Source organism: Micropterus salmoides, unplaced genomic scaffold (genome assembly GCF_014851395.1).
Source record: "Micropterus salmoides isolate LMB-PRFRI ecotype aquatic unplaced genomic scaffold, ASM1485139v1 Ms_hic_scaffold_6, whole genome shotgun sequence".
Classification (NCBI taxonomy): Eukaryota; Metazoa; Chordata; class Actinopteri; order Centrarchiformes; family Centrarchidae; genus Micropterus; species Micropterus salmoides.
Genome location: NW_024044348.1, coordinates 2,379,393 through 2,384,362, shown reverse-complemented (window position 1 = coordinate 2,384,362; position 4,970 = coordinate 2,379,393). Strand labels below are relative to the sequence as shown.

Sequence of the window (4,970 nt, the reverse complement as noted above, 5' to 3'; positions counted from 1 at the left end):
ACTCTTTATGTTGACTGAACTCTGAGCGGTTTAACCTCACTGTGAAGGCAGAAGTTGGGTTTTAACAAACTCATAGATAAGACTCACATATAACCATCCCAACAGTAACTCCATTTACTACAGACCTGAACACGACCTTTGTGACTGAACATGTCGTTGCTCTGTGTGAAACACAGCTACCCAGCAGGCCGAGGTTTGAGTCCCGTGTGAAACCAAGTCAACATTTACTTATTGAACGGTTCAAATTAAATAGCGTTACTTGTGTGGTGTGTCTTCAGGCTTTTCCTAAAACTAACTAAACTACTACTGTTTCACAATGTTAACCACGTGTTTGAATACTTAAAAGCCGTACCAACTTTGCTAACAACAAAACATCAAGGAAATGTGACTTCACAACAGCGATATTACTGACAGCCGACGTCAAGCAGGAGCAACAACAAGCCACAGCGAGCCGCTAATGAGTTATCACTGCCTAGTCCAACAGAAAAAAGCCCAGCTTGGCATCTGTTCTCACGCCTGTGAGTAAGACAGACCCATATTTCTCTTGCTCGTTACTCCCCGTCTTTCTCTTCCTTCCTTCCTTCGACGACGACTTTGGTCTCTTCAGCCATTCGGTCTTCCATAGCTCCATAGAAAGCTTCGACGGCCTGGAGCAGCAACAGTAGTGACGTCACTCACCCTGTTTCAGGTCAGTGTCCCATCAAAGTTGCGCCACATTACAGTAGCTGGTACTTTCATACATGTTTTGGGACAATAGACAATCAATTTGGTCCTTTAGGTTTGAGGACGTGTTGTAATTTACAGAAACTGATCAAAATAATCCCTGACTTGCTGCATTTCTCCATCCACCTGCTGCTGTGAGAACGCAAGCTCATTGGCTGATCGGCGTTTATTCATCCAATCTGTGGTTTAATCCCCAAACTGCTTTTACACCTCACACAACAGGAAACTCTTTTGTTTTACAAATGTGTGTAGCATGGAGCTGATTCTCAAGTGGCCAAACTTGAGAACAGTCTGATCTTACGCTTCTGCTTGCATCTCCCATCCAATCAAATTGCCTCACTGTCTCCTGTCCTGCCTCCACTTTTTTTTAAAATTGTCAGCGCTTAACTTCACATATCTCTGATTATTTACAGCTTTTGATTGTGTTACCACAGCAACACAGGCTGAGATAGAGGTTCCTCCCTGAGAGGGTAGCATGAAGTCCAGTTCACATTCCTTTGGATTACACCACTGCATAAACCCCTTCACCTCTCAGCAGGAACACAGTCTTCATCAGCGAGATCACTGTCTGTGATCCACAACACCTGGTGTGTGTCATCCATCAAACAACGGCAGTTACCTGGAAACGTCATGTAAACTGATTATTAACCAACAAATACAGAAGTGCAGTCTGTGTGTTTGTTTCACACAGTATTGCTGGACAAATACTAAAGGTTATCTTGCTGAAAAAGTTTCTACCTTAATTTAAAGCCAAAATGCTGTCTGAAATCTCATAAATGAGATCCTCTACAGCTGCCTCCTTTCTCCACTAATGCCTGGTGCTCACTAGAGGATTTTCAAACTTTTCAAACCAATTTTAAAAATGTGGGACACCACAGACATAACGGCAGAACTAACCGTTTAACATTTTAATCTTGAGAACGCACACACCAGACGAAGGACCACACACTCTGCGTTTCTACTAAACGGTTTCAGAGTGGCGGTTTCGGGGACTTGTGATATCACAGAATCTCATGTGATCAAATGTGACGGAAACAAACATGGCTGTCGTCAGCTGGTTGACCTTGTGTGCGCTGTGTTTCGTGCAGAAGAACAAAATAGGAGGGAATCAAACTGGATAAACTCGAGGCTGAGAAGAGGGAATCAGCAGCTTTATATGTTTTAGAACAGATACCCAACACACTGGGGACGCTTCCTGCTCAGCTCTGTTGTGGCCCCTGCGATTGTTGGGATGGGCGAACTGGACTCAACAGCGGCCCAGTTATTCTCTATGTAGCCGCCAGCATTAGAGGAAGACCAAAAAAATATACTGCAGCAGAAATATTAAGGAATTATAGGAAAATGAAAAGTTACTGATCTGAACAGGAATCAGTCTGTAATGACAGGGTTTCAAGATATTTTCCTAAAAATAAAGAGAGAGTCCATCATCAGGTCCTTCTGCTGCTGTGAACAATAGAGCTTTCCATTCACCATTAACATCATTTCCGTCCGCAGGAGTTTCCTCTTTAAGTGGAAAAGCTTTGTGGTACATAACAAAGGGAAATAATGCGGAGTCCAGCTGATCAGAGCCAAACAGTCAGAGGTTAATGCTGAACACTGAGCTCTGCAGCCTGTATTCAGCTGTCTGTCACCACATTGACCTCTTGTTCACCTATTTTTATATTTTTCATTCTTTGGTGAAGATGCCTGCTGAAACATGCTGAAACCACCACAACTACGGTGCATGGACGAAAAGCTGCAGCCTTTTAGTTTTGCAAGGATACTGTAGGGGTCAGAGGAGTTTGCCCATCCAGTCTGCATGTGCTTCTGTGGAAACAGCGTAGAGTGTGTCCCCTTTGGCGTTACTACGAACCACCGGGACGTTAGCAGAATAAGATCTTTGTTTGTATTCTCTGAAGGAGCGTGGAAGCGGTTGAATGTCCAGATTTGTAACATCAGTATTACACATCTGCTTTTTTTGCAGATTGTGTGGTTCTGGCTGGAGGGTGGTGGAACAGTGGAACAGTGGATAAGACACTTACCGTTGATGTGGGAGATCTGCGTTCAATTTCCACTGCGACAGATCCACCATTGTGGCGTGCAACCTCTGACATATATAGCAAGTGTAATTCGCTTTGGATAAAAGCGTCAGCGAAATGACTATGTGTTAATGTAATGGAGTCCATGACCTCCATCCAGCACACTGGGTCAGTTTGCAAACAAATGGGAAGCAGCCAGGAGGAGATTCAGCATCTCTAAGGTCGGAGGCTGTGGTCCTTTGTCCATTGTCAAGACAACATGTTGTATTTTCTGACCTTAACATGAACCGGGAGGTAAACTGGCACATTGGTGCAGCAACCTCGACTTGCAGACTGGAGGAGCCGGGGATCGAACCACCGATCTTACAATTAGTAGGTAACGCAACACATATCAACTGTGTCACGAACCACTATGTTAGATGCCCGATGTCATTTGACGCCTGGAAACGCCCAAACCGTTCGCATCCCAACTGGTCACACATGGACGCTCAGTCAACCCTTGCGGTTGCTCTTTGACGCCTTGGGTTCAGTTTAGCGTCATTTTTATATGTGCAGGGCTTCATGGTCAAGTCTTTCACATGGAAAACGAACACACTGGTCTCCTTGGTAAAAGTCCAGTTTCTGGGCAACAGCCGCCGAAGGACATGACAAAGCATAGGAATTTGACGCCCTGGGAATGAGAATGGGCTTGAACGCCGTCCAAACAGGAAGTAGTCAAAGATACAAAAGCCTTGATGTGGTGAGTAAATGTGATCAAACTTGTGCTTTTCTGGAGAGTTGGGTCTCGTCAACACAGCGAAATGAGGCAGCGGACACGTCGACGCAGGTCAGCCCGTGAAGAGTATGTGCAGGCTAAACAATGGATAGATATGTTTTGGCGTGTTCTGATACTCATGTGTGTTTCTCTTTATTGATCAGATATATATATATATATATATAAAAAATTTAACTGAGGGGACTAATGCCATTTATGAAATTATAATCTCTGATCTGTTACATGCACAAACTCTCTATAAAAGTTGTTGATTCTCCAGTAGTAGCTTTAACACTGAGCAGTCCTCTGTGTGTCAAAGAGCTGAATCTGACTGTCACAGAACTGACTTCCTGTTTTGATCCACATATTTGTACTGAAGTTCATCAGCGGTTTCACTTTTGTTGACTGATTTGGTCCAGCTTCGAGTTCAGGTTAAGTTTTGCTGTCATTATAGAGCACAATGAAATGCAGTTGTAGGCCCCTCCATGCTCAGAGGAAATGTAATGTAATGTAATTACCGTCTCTCCTCCAGATGAGGAGCAACTCAAAACCTACTTTTATGCTTTTGCTTTTAACTGGTAAATAAATGCATAAATAAAAGTGTGTTTAGATTTTATAGCCCGGTCTGCTACATTTTTCTGTTTTAATACCTGTGTTTGTGCATGCTGCTGTATTTTAAGCTTTATTTATTGGTTTAAGTGCTCATGAACATAAAGCACTTTGAGCTTTCAAAGCATTTTATGTATGAAATGTGGTATAAAATAAAGAGATTATTTTATTAGTTTAAGGTTTTAAGAGTTTTAACTCACTTTAACTGACTGGGGCTCAGTGGGAGCAGATGTCGGACTGGAGGATGTAAATGCTCCATATTTGTACAGCTCTATATTGTACATTTCTAGTCTTTTTGAGCACTACATCGCATTCATCATTCACACACTGAGCTCAGTGCTCAGACAGAAACTAACATCATACAGCCACCATACTGAAGCCGCCACTTCAGTATCTTGCCCAAGAACACTTTGACATGCAGCCTGGGATTGAACCGGCAACCTTAAACTTTAATTAACGGGCAACCCGCTCTTGAGCCACAGCCGCCCTAAAGGAGCCGTTTTAATTACTGGTCTGCTAATATTTATCTAGACAGCCAGTGATAAAGGGGGAGTGGTGGGGTGGAGGAGGTAGTAGGGGAGGGGTTTTATGGATCTGAATCAAGGTCATTAAGTTACAGGAATTTTAGCTGAACGAACCCGACCCACTCTTACAACCACCACAGCCTCAGGTGAGTCACTGCAGGAAGTGACATCAGTGAGATATCACTGACATCACTTACCTAGAGAAGTTGTCACTAAATATTTACAGCCACTGCCTCCCAGGTGAAACTGTTAGCTAACTGAACCTACTGACAAAGCTATAATTAGCATGCTAATATCTAAAGAGTAATATGGAGCACGCTCAACATCTTTAACCTGAAACTT

At 43.2% G+C, this 4,970-nt stretch overlaps 1 long non-coding RNA gene across 1 annotated transcript; it reads left to right on the top strand.

The window, feature by feature from the left end:
* The first annotated feature begins 243 nt into the window (after window positions 1-243).
* Window positions 244-4,282, top strand: LOC119890192. The gene is made up of 2 exons (XR_005442198.1): window positions 244-688; window positions 1,137-4,282. It is a non-coding gene; the product is annotated as an uncharacterized LOC119890192 (long non-coding RNA).
* Window positions 4,283-4,970: the final 688 nt, after the last annotated feature.